General features: G+C 42.1%; 1 protein-coding gene across 9 annotated transcripts in view; it reads right to left on the reverse strand.

Moving 5' to 3' along the window:
* Slc8a1 (solute carrier family 8 member A1) overlaps positions 1 to 17,932 on the reverse strand; it is a 357,575-nt gene that overhangs the window by 296,373 nt on the left and 43,270 nt on the right. For 3 of the 9 annotated variants that reach the window (XM_075955177.1, XM_075955172.1, XM_075955171.1), the window contains exon 1: positions 2,130 to 2,415. The exons of 1 other annotated variant lie outside the window; for it this stretch is intronic. The gene's annotated coding sequence lies outside the window, so the exon portion shown is untranslated. Of the gene's footprint in view, positions 1 to 2,129; positions 2,417 to 17,932 lie in introns of those variants that run through there. 5 more of the 9 variants (XM_075955173.1, XM_075955175.1, XM_075955176.1 and 2 more) reach the window with 3 other exon arrangements.

Below are 17,932 nucleotides of genomic sequence, written 5' to 3' on the forward strand. Positions count from 1 at the left end.
AGCTTTCTTGTTCGCTTGTTTGTGTTTCCTTCTCTCTTTTTCTAGGAACTAATCACTTGTTTTTAATAAAACGCAACAGCCATTTTAAAAGGAGGAAAAGATCAGGACTGCCTTTATACAGGAGATCTTAGTTAAAGAGTTCTGAGATCCAGATGGAACCCTCAAAGCAGGCAGAAAGTGTGGAATGAAAATGACTGAAGAAAGCCCACCTGACTGAGAGCAGTGGGTCCTCCCCGCCACCCGCTCACTCACAAAACCCTAAAGATGGATGGAGCAGGCCTTCCTTCCTCCAGCTTTCTACACCCAGCTAACCTCCAAAATTAAGCAAGTTTGACAAAACCAGAGAGCAAAATCCCAGTAAGGCAGGAATTCGAAAGAGGAACCTAAGCTGTCATTCTTTTTCCGGCTTTGTGTTCTTGTTGCAAATGAATGAAGACTCTAGATTCAGTCCCCTTTCCCAAGAGCCTTAGAGAGGAGGTGTGTGGTGTGTGTGTGTCTGTGTGTGTGTCTCTCTGCGTGAGTACGTGTGTGTGTCTCTGTGTTAGAACATGTGTGTGTGTCTCTGTGTGTCTCTCTGCGTGAGTACTTCTGTGTGTGTCTGTGTGTGTCTCTCTCTGAGTGAGTACATGTGTGTGTGTGTCTGTGTGTCTCTCTCTGTGTATGAGTACATGTGTGTGTGTTTTAGTGGGGCATACTTTCAGAATTCCCCTCCCACGCTCCCCCCCCCAACGCCCCTTGAGAAACCTTCGCACAGCAGGCAGCAGATCTAAGGTAGTAAACGTTCTGCTTCTCCAAGCTGAGGTCCTCAAACAATCTCTTGAAGCAAATCTGATGAGAAATCTTCACCCCCTCAGCGGCTGGCTCCCTGACCAGGATGCCTGAACTGTCTTTAGCGCATCTGTCATTTTTCGAAAAGCTTCTTCCACTACACCTCCCACTGATATCCTTTTTTCTCATTTTAGGCTTTACACCTCCAGCAGGACAAAGTTTGTGTTGTTATATTCACAACCACTAGTGGCTGACTAGCAGAGAGCGTCTTCCAGGGAGCCAGGCTAAGGGGGGGTTAAAGCCATACCTAGCACAAAAAGCATGACTTTCTTCTGCCCGTGATCACAAATAACAAACACGTTGGTCTCTTCCCAAAAATGCTTTGTTAAATTGGATCACAGCTGCTCTTAACTCAAGCACCTCCTCTTTATTTGGGGAGGGAAGTAGGAACTGCTAGCAAGTCATTCACCAGACAGAGACAGAATCAGGGGGGGGGAGGGCGGACAACGAGGCAAACATGCACATATGTTATATTTTTTAAAGCGTCTCCAGGACGGATTTGGTTTCTCTAGCGGACTGTCCTGCCTCTTCCTCGAGAAGGAGGAGCCAAGAAGGAGATCCTTGAATCTCAGAACACTGGCCATTTCCCCAAGGGCCAGCCCAGCCTCAGTGGTAAATGATGCAGCTGTGAAGTTCCCTTTGAATCTCGGGGTAAAGACGCAAGTGCATGCAGAATCCCCAACACCGTGCCCATGCACAAGAATCCTACAGCCCACTCCCCACAGCTTTTCTCCCTCCTCTTTCTCGGCTACCCAGCCACACCTCCCTCCCCTCTGCAGTCCTTGCCTAGTAGCACCCAACGTCCGCCAGGAGAGGTGGCTCACAAGTGGAGCCTTGGGGTAGACCCCAGGAATTACCAGGAGGAAGGGGGACTGACCGTGTGAGGAACCCAGTGGGTGGAGGTGTCTGGCTTCCCAGCAGCGCTGCCTGATTTCTGGGTGGACTTAGATCTTCGCGCCTGGAATCCTCGCAGCCCAGCACTGTCCAGGGTGCAGCATCTCCCCCCCTACCAGCAGCCCTTTCTTCTCTGGCAATCTACACTGGCAGGCGGGGACCCTCACGCCCCAAACCACCAACAGCCTGAGCAATTTCACTCTCAGAGAACCACGGACACCCAGAAAATCTGCAGGCGTGCGCTTGCACACACACACACACACACACACACACACACACACACACACACACACGAACAATTAAGAAGCCGACCCTTTGGCTTAAACGAAAGGAATCGCTGCCTTGAGAACCTCAAAGAGAGCAGTTTCCTTCTCGATGTCGCTGCCTACCAGGGACCAGCTCCTTACCTGGGCTGAGCCTTGTAGATGGATTCCCTGCACGCCGCCCGGCGATCGGGCGCGCTCACTCCCTTTTGGAGACAGCTCGCTTTCAGGAAGAGGTCGCTCCCATCCTCGGCTGGAAGCACAAAGCCGGCGGCGGCGGTGGTGGCGGCGGCGGCTCGACTCCGGAGCAGAGCCCGCTCGAGCAGCGACGGCGGCGGTGGCGGCGGCGGCGGTGGCAGGCAGCGGTGCGCGCGGGCGGGAGGCGGCGAGGCCGGCAGGCTGGGAGGGCCGGGGCCGGGCGGCGCGCGCGCTGCGCTCCCTCCCTCGCTCCCTCTCCTCCCTCCCGCGCACCCCGCCCGCCCGCCCGCCCGCCCGCAGCCTCGCGCTGGCTCGCACGCGCCGGGCCCGCCGCCTCCTGCCTAGCTGGACCCCGCGCGCCACCCCCGGGTGCCTTGTGGGAACACGAGCCGAGCGGGCAGCCCTTGCAGCCACCGGGTCTCCTGTGCTCCACCAGTGGCTGAATTCCCCGGCCGCGGGGCCCCCCGCAGTGCGTACCCGCCGCGCAAGCCAGCGCTCCCTTCTGCACCCAGACACAGACACGCGCAAACACGAGCTACTGCAACTTTTCTTTTGAACCCTGCTAGACTGATCCATAGACAACCTGACGCCCCCCACCCCCCATACAACTCGCCTACTTCTTCCTTACCCCCGAATTTGCTACTCCAGATACATCTTTCTTCCTCCACATTCTAGTCCTCTTCTAATGGAAGCTTTCTTTTTAGCAAAGGGAATCTGGCGACGTATCACCATTTTTATTTTAATCCTTACTCTGTGTTTCGCCTTCGTATTGAGATAGGAAGAATTATATGCTAGCTACGAGATGCTGCGGATCAAATACGGACGAGGACAGGGGTTTCCCAGTGGAGATCTCGGAAAGACTCAAGGTGTTGCTACCTCGCTCACACCTTGCAGCTTCCGTGGGAATAAAGACCAAGAGGCCCTTTAGTATGAATGCTGTGCTGCTTTAAAACTACAGACAGGAGTAAGAAACTGAGCATTAAGACTGAGTCAGGAAAGACCTAATGCAGCAATCGACGAATCATTCATTGTCCTTTCCAAGAGAAGCCATACCATTGCCAATACATCACTTCTCCATAATTAATAAAGGAGCATTGCCGCAGGCCCTTGCTCTCACGACAGCTCATTCATCCTTACAAATCCTTAATGGCTTGGCAGGATGAAGGGCTAGACCCACTGAGGAGCTCAGTGACACCCAAACCTGGCTGCCCATCAGATACACCTGGGGATGCAGGCTCCAAAGCTGCCACAGACTCTGAGCAGAGTTGCAGGTTTGTGCCTTTAAAGCAAAACTTGATAGTAGCCCTGTTGTTTGGCAAGAAAAGGAGGTGAGTGCCCTGTCAGGTGCGGCTATATAGTGAGGGACAGAAGAGAGAGCTGAGACGCAGCAGAGGCAGCAGTGACAGGGGTCGGGAGTTCAAGTCTTTCTGTAGTTAGACCTCCTACTTACAGCGCAGCTCTGGCTGTCAGGCCTTAAATGAAGAGAGGTTAGGACTCCAGGAATCAGTGACTCTGCAACAAAGTAAGGTGGGAGAAGCGGCCTTTCTCTAGAAGCCCATCAGGGACTCTTGAGCCTGATTGCACCTCAGCTATGCAGGAGAGGGTTTTTAAATCCCACTGCGCAGGCCACACCCCAGACTGGTGAATTGGCAATCTATGGGGTGGAATGCAGGCATCAGGGAATGGTTTTTCAGGTGCCCCGGTCCATCCTAGGCTCAAGGAGGGTAAAGAATCAGGGCTCTGGGCTAGAGTATCCTTTCAGTAAGGTATGGATGTCAATCTCCTGGTGATGAAGTTTCTTGCTCAGGGCAGCGCCTCCATTTCTAGCGAATGTCACATGCTATGGGTAGCCTCTGTAGGAAGGCTTCACCGCACACAGCAAGTATGTGTGGTGCCCTTCTAAGTGGATCATGGGCACTGAGCTTGGCAGAACATACTGCAAGCTGCCTTTTCCGTCGACATTTGCAGGAATTCTTCCTGCCTAACAACAGTTTCCTTTCTTTGCTGGGTCCAGGGCTTTTCCTGGAGGCCCCATGGCTATCTATGCAGGCTTCTGTGAGACTGCACTGACTCCTGACACACGGCATGACAGAGTCGGTTGCCATCACTCAGCTAGTGTATACCTCTATTAGAGAGAGAAAGGCAGCTATTTAGCTCACATTCAAGGAAGGGGGCTTGGAAAGAAAAGTGGCTGCATCTACATGACACAGGGAAAAACTTGTAGGGAAAGAGTCCTCTCCATTCATAGGGCAGAGAACATAGGTAAAGGGAGAGAGTGAACGAATGGAAGAGCAATGTGAGTGAATTGTATTCCATTGGCATAGATCTTGTGTGCAGCGCGAGAAGCAGATTTGCTTTAATGGACTGCCTAGTGAATGCTCCAATTTTCTTGAAAGTGTAAGTATGTTTGTAACATAGTGTGGCAAAAGGGATGGTTTTTTTAGGGCACCCTGAGTCCATCATGTCAGCGTCTACAAAGGTATTAAAGTGGCATCCCGTTTTCTTTATTTTTTTCTACTTGAAATTGATAAGTAAATTTTGAATCTTGGAGAAAACCTACATTAAGTGTTTTTTTTTTTTTTTTTTATCTAGAACCACTAAGAGGCAGCCCCATGCCTGGTAATTTGGTACCCATTTTGATCTGACTTAATATCTGAGCCCCTAATTTTCTTTGTCTTCCATTTCTCATTAAAGCCAACTTTATAATGGTTCTAGCGCCCCAAGGCAATTTAAACCCTTTGCTCCCTCCCTCCCAAATGTCATACATGGCTGGATTTTTATTGCAAGAATTATCAAGGTCTACATCACCCGCAAAGGGGCTGTGGGAGACTGCAGCTGTACTTAAAGAAGTGGCGAGGCTGCTGCAGGCTGGATCAGGACAAAGAAGAAGCATTGTACCGCGTATGAAAGTGGGGGTTCCTATCCTAGTCACAAAAGTCCTGATAGCTGTCTCTTATGGTATTCTCACATATTGACAGTTGTGTTTCCTAGTTGGACCTGAATTTTTATGCATTAGTTTTCACTATATCACTAGTTAAAAAGCAGGGTACAACCACTTAGTGAATTGCATAAGATTGTTTCTAAAAGTCGACGCATCCTAAGGTTTTCATGAGTTGGTTCCTAGAAAACCTTTTCTGGGGCCTTCAGAAAATTCACTGCAAAACAAATATAAGTGACACGTATTATATCCAGCTTTATATCCAGTCTCCAAAAAGAGGAGACCAAGAGTTGCACATTTAAAAATGTTTCATTTAGTACTGGGTTGAAACCCATAATAATTTTTATCATGGAGAAAGCAAGTACTCTACTATAGTTGCTTTTCTTTTGACGTCAGTGACTTGGCCAGAGATACTATTGTTCTTTCCATTGCTAGGAGTTTCATTAAAATTCAACCAGCTACTTAAGTCCTGGTCACCCCCATTCTCCTTTCTCCTTTCAGCCTTTACCATTTTCTTCATGCTGCTCTTTCTTAAACTCGGTCTTATATAGATCTCTGCATCCAGAAAATGTTCCACAGTACACCGAACTGTCCAGAAGAGAACACAGTAGCTAGCTCTCTGCCTAAACACCTCCGCTGACCACAGAGCACCTCATTTTGTCCTTTAGATTTCCTTCGCCACTGACTGAATCCAAGGTTATTCGCTTAAGGAATGCCTGTGGGGAGTCTGTGTTGACTTCCAGTTCTGTTGGTCTTTGTCCCTTGAGTCTTAGCCTTGTGGTTGAACACTTCTTTGTTGCATCTTGACTTGCTAAAATACCAGCCTAGTACTTCATCCAGCAGTGCTGGTGCACACAAAGCTTCACAGAGTGTGACCAACTTCATGATAGACTACTAGTGAGAATCCTCGTCTCTGTGCCCCGTCACTGAGGGATCGTCCACTTCCTCTGGTGGGACAATGAAGCTTTCCCAGATTTAGGGCCATCAGGGGCCTGCGATTCTACATTGAGAAACCTTTATCTAAAGTCAGGACTTATCCAACAATTTCATTTAGCAGGTTTGCTTTGTTTTAGACCAAGGGAATATCTAGTTCATATCCTCCAACTTTTCCAATGGTAGGTGGAAGGTAGAAACCTTGTAGGGACAGAAAAGAACAAAAGGTCCAGTGCTTAAGTGTCAAAATGTCTGCCTTGGACTCCCAACTCTGCTCTGGTCCTGTGACCATTGGAAATCTCTTAACCTCTAAAATGCCTTATCTTTGTCAGAGAAGCTAGAATCAAAGTCTCCTTCAAAAAGCTGTAGGAAGGATAAAATATATATAAAATACTTCACAGTTATTGATTGTAGAAGTCATTCAGCAAATGATTTTGCTCTCATTGTTGGGAGTGAAATGCTATCAAAATCATAGTCACACAAATAAAAAGAAATTAAGCAATTAGTTCCATAACCAGGGCATTTTATTATTGGCAACAACTATGTCAAGGTCCTTGTTACACCTATACAGTGGGTAAACCAGGAAAACAGGCTTCCACGTCAGGGAACCAGTTTCTTTTTCTGTAACAACTTTAAAAAGCCACTTGTACACTCTAATTTTGTAAGGACTCGGTTTATCTATACTTACTGATAATACTCCTTTGCTCTTTATAGCTGTGTATACAAATTGCACTTATTAAAATTGAGAGCATTAAGGAATGCACTTGAAGTAATTCTGAATACAACTATGATGTTTTTGCTCACATTAATGTTTTCCAAGGAGACCTTATCGATGGGACAAAAACCTCTACAGATTCTCTTCAACATTGTTTCAAAGACTCTCCATCACAGGGGCTGAAGATCACAAGGGCCGCTTGCAATGTTCTGTACCAGGTAGCTGCTCCTTAGCATTCACTTCTGAGGTCTTGTCCCTGAGAGGTCATACATGAGCAATTTTAATAAATCTCCTTCGTGACATACCACCCCTGATGCATGGCTCCCTTATTACATCTTCAGTTGCTGGCTGCTAAGTAGAATCTTCTGAGAAACGCCAGTGTTTTAAAGATTGCCTGAATCCCAGACAGCAGTTGTTCAAAATGAAAATGGCAAAGAGACTTGGAGGCAAAGTAGAATGAACCTCGGGGTGTCTTAATGCACAGTGTTATGAACGCTGGTTCTGCTGCCAGTGGAGGTGCTTGAATAACAAACCAGCGTGTGCTCATCTCTTTGTGAACTCAGACTCATGCTATGTAATTCAAGGACATAGTGATCATGAGCAAATGAAGGTCAGCAGCTAAAATCTCCTCCCCACATCAGTTCTCCTCTGCCACAGAAGAACATGACTATCTTTGGAATTGTTTCTGTATCTCTTAGAATGCTCAGCTAAATAAATGGCAGGCTATTTGAGGAGGCACTGAGAAGATTTGCTGCTGCTTATAATTTAATTTTATATGAGATCATTATACATTAGTCAGAAGGGCTATGATTACTTCTATTTTGTAGATTGAGAAAGAAAATACACAGAGATTCATTTGCCTAAGTTTGACTGCATATATGTCTTGTTTCGTTAATTTGAAGAAAAGAAATAGGAGCTGAAGCCAAGGCTGTACCATTGGATGCTGTCTTCTTCCTGCTGCGAAGTCATGTCTGGACACTGTATTTCAGGGGGTTCTCTTACTGGGGGCATTTTGTTTTTTGTTTTAGATTCTCTTGGTTGTCTTAAGATCCAGTCAGGGCTAAAAATGATTGGCTTAGGTTAAGTGAGGAATTCAATAGACATCTATAAATGGTCCCATCCCTAGCACATTGTCTCCTACTCTGTGACTGCTGAATATTGATGCCTAACAATACAAAGCCAGACACTCCTCTTGGAAATTTAAACAGGCCAGTATGTGTGTCTTGTGGCCTTTTTGTTTTTAAGAGGCAGGGGTGAATACTGCAAGTTACCTTACAAGACACATAAGCAGATTGAAATATTGCATCAAGAAAGCCCAGTCCATGAGTAGAGCATATCCATCTTGTAGAATACTCATCCCACATGTAGAATCTCAAGAAGGTTTAGTGCACAGGAGATAAATTAACAGAATGGATAATGTTTACTCCAAGGGGGCAGGGCTATGTGGGAACAGGCTGATTTCTCTTGTAAGGTACAACTCTTTGGCCCCTATCCGTTGCAAATTGCAACTTAATTCCCATCACCTTCTTGTCCCTGCAGTACGGATCCCGGTTAGCAACTGACAGAGTCACCATATCCACAGCACAGTCCTGGCTGGCCACCTGCTCTGTGATGACAGACAGATTGCCTGGGACACTGCAGGAGGCTGAAGCACACTGAGATGGCAATCTGACCCAGCTGCAGGCTTGGGGCTGTAAGCTGACCCTCTGTTAGTTACCTTAGGAATTACCGATAAACTGTCCTTTGGCTCAATTTATGAACAATTCAAAGGCTGTCTTATTTTGTCTGTTAACAACGGTTCATGGGGCAAATATTTATAAACATTAAGATTGAATTTGCGTTGCTATTTTAGAATCAAGGAACGTTTTAAGCATTTTAGCTGTATTCAAAGTCATTAAACAGTTCATTGAAAGAAAAGTAACTGGGAAGAGCAGAGAAAAAACAATTCATGGCTGTCATTTTAATGTATTGGTTTATTCAGCTATTTGTGTGTTTTTAAATTTGATTACATTTGTGTGTGTATTTAGGCCAAGCAACACCCAAGAATTAGCGCTCTCCTTTACCATGTAAGACTCAGGGATCAACCTCAGATCCTCAGTGTTGGTGGCAAGTGCCTTAACCCACTGAGCCAACTCACTGGTCCCTAGTCTTTCATATCTTAATGCAGCAACATTTATGAAGAAATATTATGGGCCATATATTGTCTCAGATACTGAAGAGATAACAGAAAAAAACAGAAGGAAAATTCCTATTCTATTCTAACACAGACAAATGATGGACTGGAAAAAATTTAGAAAAGAAATATGTCTTAGGTATCATATGAAACAAGACAAGGCAAGCAGTAAAGTAAAAACAAACAAAGAGCAATAACGAAACTGCAGTACAGCGTTTAGGGAGTGGGAACTAAATTAGGTGGCCATTTAAAAAGAAGGTCTATTGATCCTACTGCCATCTTTTCAAGTTCCCAAAAGGTGAAATGACACAGCATGGTGCTTTGTTTGGTAATTTGTTTCTGTCCCACACTGATGCTCTCTCGGACCCTCCTCAGGGACAGAGAGCTTTCTCAGGGCAGATGCACGGACAGGTGAAAGCAGCTCTGCATAGGATGTTGTCACAGGATACAAACCTAACTGGTGTAGGAGGTTTTTCTGTTTGCGTGTTGATTTCATTGGTTGAATAAAGAAGCTGCCTTGGCCTTTTGATAGGGCAGCCCTTACGTGGGTGGAGTAGACAGAACAGAATTCTGGGAGGAAGAAAGCAGAGTCAGAGAGAGCCGCCTGCCATGAAGCTACCAGGTCAGACATGCTGAATCTTTCCCGGTAAGCCATGGCCTCGTGGTGACATACAGATTATTAGAACTGGGTTGAATCAAGATGTGAGAGTTAGCCAATAAGAGGCAGCAATTTAATTAATACAGATCTCCGTGTAATTATTTTGGGCATAAGCTAGCATGCATGGTCGCTGGGACAACAAGCAGCCTGCCAGCCCGGCTTATAAAAACATGGAATCAGGTACATTTTGGTCCTTATCTGTGATCAAATATTCAATTATATAATTATCACCAAATCAAAAGCTACAATTTTTATATTGAATTCCAAACTGGCAACTTACTTTTTATTTTTATTCAATATCATGATCTTTTACTATTAGGGCTTTATATACTTAGTTTCAATTTTAATTAGAGGCTTATAGGCGAAAACGGAATATGGCCCGTGCATATACTATGCATCAAAGTATAAAACAGATGCACCCGTTTTGTTTCTTTTGTGAGTTTTTAATTTTTTTTTAACTCATGTACAAGGTAAAACAGAAATCCTGAATGTAGAAAGTGTTCAAGAAAAGGCAGTGCTTAGGTGGAAATTATTCAGTACTTAAAGTAGATTCCTGACTCAGAAGAGCGATATGTAAGTGCACTTTGACTAAATTTTACCATTTAATGGGCCACCCTTGCTTTATTACATGGCAGTGGGGTAAAAGTTTAGTGCCTGAGATTTTAATTCATCTTGCAAAAGAAAATGGGAAGTGACCATTCTATCCAGAGACATGAACTAAGTTCTGTGATTGCTTTAAAAAGTACATCTGACACCATTCCTTACTTCTAGGGTCTTTATCTTACAGGTCAAAGAGATTCATGGTTTTGAAGAAGTGGGTGCTATAGTTGTGAACAGGCACCTTGACTATGTGTCGGAGACTTGTTAAGGTGAGCATGACCGTGGATAATGAGATGATTTTTAAAAGGAGGAACAAACGGAGAACCATAACAGTTTCCCCCCTCTGGCTCAACTACTGGCGGAATACCATAGCCTCCCACACTGGTAGTTTCCAAAAGTAATGTTTTCATTTCGAAGAGAATCATTCTGTTGGATGAAACACAGATAACTTCTATAATGCTGCTACTCTAAGGAAAACAATCGCTTTCAATAGTGGGGGTGGGGTGGTAGCCTGCACTCCCAGCCAGAGGATATTTCATTAATGAGATGATGAATGGTATTAATAAAAATCAGACAGACTCTGGGTTGGTTTTATGACCGTGTTTAAATTCTCTGCAGACAACGCACCCTCTTGGTCTTTGAATAGTAGATTTACTGTCTTCTTTGTGCGCCCTTGTGTTTTAAAAGAGGTTAAAGTAATCTAAGAATATCTGGTCTTCCTCCTATGACATGCACCTAACCTGATCTTACTAGCAGGTGAAAAAACTCCCTTCCCAATCCACTACGTGTGAAAGAAAAACAGAGCTAAGGTTGGTAAAGTACATACTTCATGCAAGTCTCTTAATTCTTTTTTTTTTCTTCCTTAAGACAGGACTTCTTTACATGTATGGTTATCCTGGAACTCACTTTGTAGACCAGGTTGGCCTCAAACTTACAGAGATCCTAAAAGTATGTGTCACTACCACCCAGCAAGCCTCTTAGATCTAATCACAACCAATTGATTAAAACTTTAGAAATAGTCTAAATCAGTGAAATCTGAATAAAATCACAGCATTCAATCAAATCATTTTCTTTTGAGACCATCACCATCTACATCTATCTGCCTATTTATCTATGTATCTATCTATGTATCTATGTATCTATCTATATATAATCCACCCACCTATGTATCTATCCATCCTCTATCTATCTATCTATCTATCTATCTATCTATCTATCTATCTATCTATCTATCCATCCACAGGAGGGCATTGTTTGTCTAAGAGCTGTCTTAGTTGTCACATAGCAGGTTCAAAGACAAAATCTCTCAGTGTAATTCTTTATGCATATTTCAACATCTCTTCTGGTACATTTTTAATGTGATACAACCTAAAAAACCTATATATTTATTATTATGAAAAAACATAGTATCCATATAATGCTGGTTATATAAAATTTTATAAAATGTATTTATAAATGAAAAACACACTTTAGAATTTTATCTTTTTCTCAAAAGACAGAGGCGGGCAGATCTCTGTGAGTTTGAGGCTGGCCTGGTCTACATGAGCTTGTTCTAGGGCAGATAAACTCTGTCTCGAGAAACAAAACAAAACAAAAAAATCAAAGAAACAAACAAAAATTACCATTTTATCTTCTCTTTTAAGGTAATCTTGAATTTGTATGTAAATAGGTATATGTCATTAATATTAGTCAATTAAATCTAATTATTACCTGCAACTTTAAATATGCAAACGTTTCTTTGCATGTGTATTAGTTATTTTTCCTTTGCGGTGATAAAATGTTATGACCAAGGCAAGTTGAGACTGAGTTGGTCTTGGCTCACAGTTCCAGAGGGTGAAGAGGCAGTGATGGTGGCCAGGAAGCATGGCAGTGAGCAGGCATAGTGGCAGCAGCAAGGAGCTAAGAGTTCACACTGACAGCCACAATCAGGATGCAGAGACTGGACAGGCATTGACAAAGGACTTCTAAGGATCAAAGACCTCCAGTAGGGACACACTTCCTCCAACAGCACCTCAAACAGTCTTTCTAACTGGGGATCAAGTATTCAGAGAGCTGGGCCTGAGATGTGGGGCCACTCTTGTTTAAACCACTAGAGAATATAAATATGAATGTTAAAAAAACTTAATGAATTTCCTGGCACTTTTTTTTTCCTTGTAAGAAAGGGAAAGTTTCTTGTGTTAAAAAAAAAAAAAATCAGAACACAGATGAGTTTTGAGTTTTGTAGGAGCAATTATTTGAGTTTGGGGACCAGTGCATGAAGAGCTGAGAAGCCTGGCCTTGGTTCCTTCTTGAGGACAAGATCATCTGCTTGCTTCACATTCACTTTCAGCAAGGAATGAATCAGCCCGACAACACCTTAACTCCCCAGCCCTTTGCCTCATTTCCTTCCTCACACGTGATTCCCAAGACTCTTTTCTGCTCTCTCTCTTCTGGGATGAGTACGAAAGAGAGAGGTCAGGCGTGATGACACACACTTATATTCCCACCACTTGGGTGGAGGCAGGCAAGGCAGATCAGAAGCACAGGGTCATGCTCAGGGAACATAGTAATTTCAAAGCCCAGCTTAGGCTACAGGAGACCCCATGACTGTGTCTCAAAAGCAAACACATACAACTAACAATTGGGAAGATTAAAAACTAATTGAATCACATATAGGCACAGTTTTACTTTCTTTGTTATGCTATGTGGTGTGTCTCCTTGTGAGTATTAATAATTAGCATCTATAATTAGCACCATGGCTAAAATTCTATTCCAGATACTTTATCTGGATACTTGGTACCTTGTCACTGTGCATTGCATGCATTCTTCAGTGCTCTCTGCATCTTTACTTTGTTTGGGCTTACAGATAAGGAAGAATGATGGCAGAAAAAAAAATATTGCTTGTCAATGTGAGCAAAAAAACAACAACAAAATAAAACCCACTGACTTGATTCTGCAATCGAAACAGTGCTTTCTACAACGTTAAAAGATCACTGTATTCCCACTGTTTAGATACAGGTGATATCTGTTACTAGGGAAGTATTTTAAATGTCATGAGGATATCTTCAGTAGAGAGATGCAATGGCAGCTGCGGATGTATTAAGGGCACAAAAGAGAGGTCACCTATAAGTACAGGGCATTCACATTTAAGTTCTCATGGTGTCTGAAGCTTTCTGTCCCCTCTGAGGCAATGCTCAGCACAGAGCCAATGGGGTAGGTTGGCCACAGTATGAACTTGCTGCAGCCTTTGCCAGAAAGTCTTCACTAGACTCTTCTCGTTCAGACACTGTGGAAGCCTGGGAAAGGAGGTTGAGTGAAGCCAGGCTTGTCATCAGAACGGTACTACTCTCTAGGGACAGTCTGGAAATTCAGGCATGGGGTGTGTAGTTATCACAAGGATGCAGAACTTGCTAAAATAGCCAGGAAAACAACACATCTTGCAATGTGTGGGGCAGTTGGGTTCAATAAATAACTGCCCCTCCTTCCCTATATGTTCTGAAAGTTCTACAGACCATTGGGTAGAAGAAAAATCTATGATCCAACTTTTCAGTCTTATCTGTTTTTTTTTTTTATGTAGGAACCAATACTTTTTAAAAATGCATTTTAATTTACACTAATTTTTTTTCTCCAGGAATGTAATTATTGTGTATATTGAAGATAGATTGTACTTTGTTTCATTTTTAATTAAACCCAAACTGATTACCATCTCTTTAAGGCCATTCCTAAAACTTAATTCACTGATGGCAATAGTGCCTGTTAGAGTGTGTATCTGGCCTTCATGTAGTTCTACATAATGAGGGAAAGCTGGATTATGACACTTTATCATCTCTTTCTGTCATTCATTACGTGTATGGCATAGGATCCATCATCAGTTTCCGATTAGAACAATGAACTGCAATATGGCCAATATAAAAGGAGTAATATGATCTCAGAGAATGCTCTTATATGTATGTGTTGGAAACTTAATTCTTGGATAAGTAGCATGCCTGTTGAGAGGCAGGGCCTGATGAGAGGTGTGTGATCCTCAGGGTTCTGTCCTTACAAATGCGTAATTGCCACCATGAAAGGGCCTGTGGGGGTGGATGTGATCTCTTTGTCCTCTTTGTGAGCAGAGGGTAGTTTCCTTTGTCACCTCTCTGACTTCTAACTCCTGCCATGAGAAGACATAGTGAGAACTCCATTAGTAGTTCTATGGCCTGGGATTTTCAGTTTCCAGACTATGAGAAAATAAAATGTCCGATTTTCAAAAATTTCCAGTCTCTGATATTTTGTGCAACATGGTGCAGTGCAATATGAACTAAGACAACAGGGAAACCGAGTTTGATAGCATTGATAACCGCCAAGCTTATGACCCCCCTCAAAGGTTAAACACAGGCTGATTCATAAGAATAAATGTTAAGGAAAATTTTCAGTTAATTAAAAGTTACATTTAAACGTAAATAGAAAAGAACCAGTCACTAGAATAGCTATACATGAATGACACTGTCCTATACGGACAAGTTCTTCAAAGAACAGAAGCGAGGAAGAAACTCCATTGCTACATCACTGGAGGCCCTCATAGGAAGACTCCCTTCCAGTTCTTATGTCCAGTAAGATGGCCTGAGACCTTCACACCAGAAAATTAGCAAGAAGGTGGAATGGCCATTCTGTAGATAACTAACTGCCGGTACACTCACAATTGCTCTGAGCCTTGCTTCCCTTGCAAACTGATCTGCTAATGACTTTTCTGACTTTCTCAATGTTATTTTGAGAGTCTTGAGGGTGCAATAAGAAGTGCTGTGTAATGACAAAAAATATGGTTATGTATTTTCTTGGCTTCTGCAGTATCCACTCACACGCTGTGCATATAATAATAACTCATAATTCATGTAGGTTGGTTGAATGTGTCCCCCTTTTCTACTTGTGAAACACAGACTCTAGCAACTTGTGACTTGGATTGCATTTCTAATGGATACTGCTTAATTTCTTCATGTTTGTATATGAGGTACGTGGAAAACTATTATTATTCTTATAGGAACCAACTATTAAAAAATGAACTTAAAATAATTCAAGGGAGGCTGAATGCGAGTTTTAAAAGATTGATTGAAAGTAGAATCCTAGGTGGGGCACGCCAGGAGGAGAGTTATTTAAAGGTCCTGTAGAGAAGACTGGAGCCAATCCCCAAGACTGGCTATGACTAGGTTGATTAGAACAGATTGCCCACCATGTCCTCGAAGGTATCTACCTCGTCCCCAAGATTCAGCCTCAGTTCTTGCACATGCAAACTCTCTACTGTTAAACTAACTCTTAACATTTCTGTCTTGAACATGACAGTCTTCTGCCTAGAGCTGAGAGTGGGCCACCGGTATGAACCCAGTGTACTGAATGAGTGTTTCTAAGTGAAAGAATTTACCCTGTAGAACACTTCGTCTCCATCCTTGCTGATCCTGACAGGGAAAAGGGCATGACGGTGTTATTAACTGCTACTAAGTTTAGATGGAGAGGGAACAAAAGCCTGAACTACTTAATCTGCTTCTCTAAATTATCATTTTCTCAATTAAAGGCAATGGTTAATGTTGTTGTCTCCTTTCACGTTTCTTCTGCAGAATAAGGATTTGTTACCCTTTGGCTATCTTTAGAGACTCCCCTCCCTGCACTAATTAAAGGTCATATGATGTGTCCTCCCATTTGACATTCAAATAAATTAATTCACAGCGTCTATCTTGTCATTCTCTCCTCAATGCTGTCTCCCTCAATTAAATCCACTCTAAGATTTTTATTTCCAAAGAAATCAATAGTTATTTTCTGGCACACCTTCGAACTCACTAGTCACTCTGTTTTACCTAGTACATCGGTGATCTTGAATTTCACCTTTAATCATCAGAAAGTGGTTTTGAGTTACAAAATTGAATAACTTTTTGCACTTGACTACATCATTATATATAAACAAGCTAGACTTAATAACCACTTGCTATTAGTATAAGTTGGAGCAAATCAGTTCAGCTAGATCTCAAGTTGAGTATGTGCAAATTATCTGAGCTGAATTGACTTAGGTTTCTTTTCCAATTAAAACATCAAGCTTTAGTGTCATAAAGTCTCAGTGTCTACTCTTTTATCTTTTAATCTTATTGTTTACCATTAGACATGCATCAGATTCTATAAGAGAAAACTGTGAAATTATCAGCTGTGGTCCACATTTGTGGGAACTTTTTAACATGTACAAGTTATAGTCATCCATTTTCTCTTGAAACATAACTTTGTAGTGAAACTAATCTTATTAGCTCTTCCTTTAGTGTTTATGTTTGTCGAACTCTTTACTTTTATGACCTTTCCTAGAAATATGCTTTTCTCCTATGAATTTAAACAGTTTGGTAGAATAGTTCTTAGAGCATTTGCAAAGATGTGATGTAAGTGAGTATGTGCCTATGGGGTCAGAAGAAGGCATCAGATCCCTGGAACTGCAGTTACAGGCAGTTGTTAGCCGCTCGTAATGTTTTCTTGAAATCAAACCTAGGTCCAGTAAAAAGAATCAAAGACTCATAACCATTGAGCCTGTTTCCAGTCCCTCGAAGCATTTTTATTCTGAAAATGTTGTGGTGTCTTTTAACATGATTATAAACAACACTCATTAAGTTAAAGTAAGTGCCGAAGTACTTCTAAGCCAGAAAGGGTTTTAGATCTCTGAAGTCTCTACCTTTAACTTCTTAATTAAAGGGTCTTCTTTTCTGAATTCTGTGCAGTCAGTGTGCACAAGCATTGTCTATATAGTAATCAATGTTTAAATAATTGAGCAAATTTCAGTGGATACAAAGTTGAGAGCAAACAAAATCTCAGTTGTCAACTGATAGTCAATTTTGTTACAGGTAAATTTGGCAAACATTGATCATTTCAATGCCTGTTTAAACCACATTTAATTCATCATCACACACTTCAGTTTATACCTTAAAAATGACTATATTTTATAATTATAATATTATCCCCGTTAAAAAGTTAACAATAATTCTCTGTGCTCACCACAGATCCCTGATGATCTCATTAAAAATATGTCTATGATTGGTTTGAGAAAAATTGATCCAAGCAAAATTAAAACATTAAATTTTTTGAGTATGAATATATAAAGAAAATGAATTCATTTTCTTCTGCCAAGTTTCACACTCTAGAATTTGCTGAATACAGTTCCTGGTGTTTTAAAATAGATATTTCTGTCCCTTGTCTTTCTTCCCTGTAAATGTCAATGATACCGGCTGTGATTCTGTCATAGGTATAGTGTTGTGTATATATTTTCCACATAAAAGACAGAAATAGAGTCAGGTTGCTTTCTTTCTCAGTATGTTTAGGATTTTGTCAAGGTGGTTCAATTATAAGGTTCCCCACCCAACATTGTAATGAGCCACTGATAATTTTTGCCTCCATCTATTGTTTCATTAAAGATCTCAAAAACATTTCTATTTGAAAAAATATAATTCATTCATTTGAAATAAAGAATTTGTCTTATCAACTTCTGGTTTATCCCAAAGCTTTATTTGAATAATATTTTACTGCTTTCACTAAATCTGATGAGTACCTGCTATTTTTTAATTTTTTCTTCTTGGAACTGATCCTCATTTTTTGTTTATCTCTCCACTTTTTACAGAGACTATACATTTCCCACTGTATTTAAATTTAAAATTTTCCTAAGGACAATCTGACAGACTACATAAGTTCTAATGTGCATATTCTTGGAGTAACCTGTCTTAAGAAAACAATTATAGAATGGTAAAGTATACATGCACGG

The sequence above is a fragment of the Microtus pennsylvanicus genome, chromosome 21 (assembly GCF_037038515.1).
Source record: "Microtus pennsylvanicus isolate mMicPen1 chromosome 21, mMicPen1.hap1, whole genome shotgun sequence".
NCBI lineage: Eukaryota > Metazoa > Chordata > Mammalia > Rodentia > Cricetidae > Microtus > Microtus pennsylvanicus.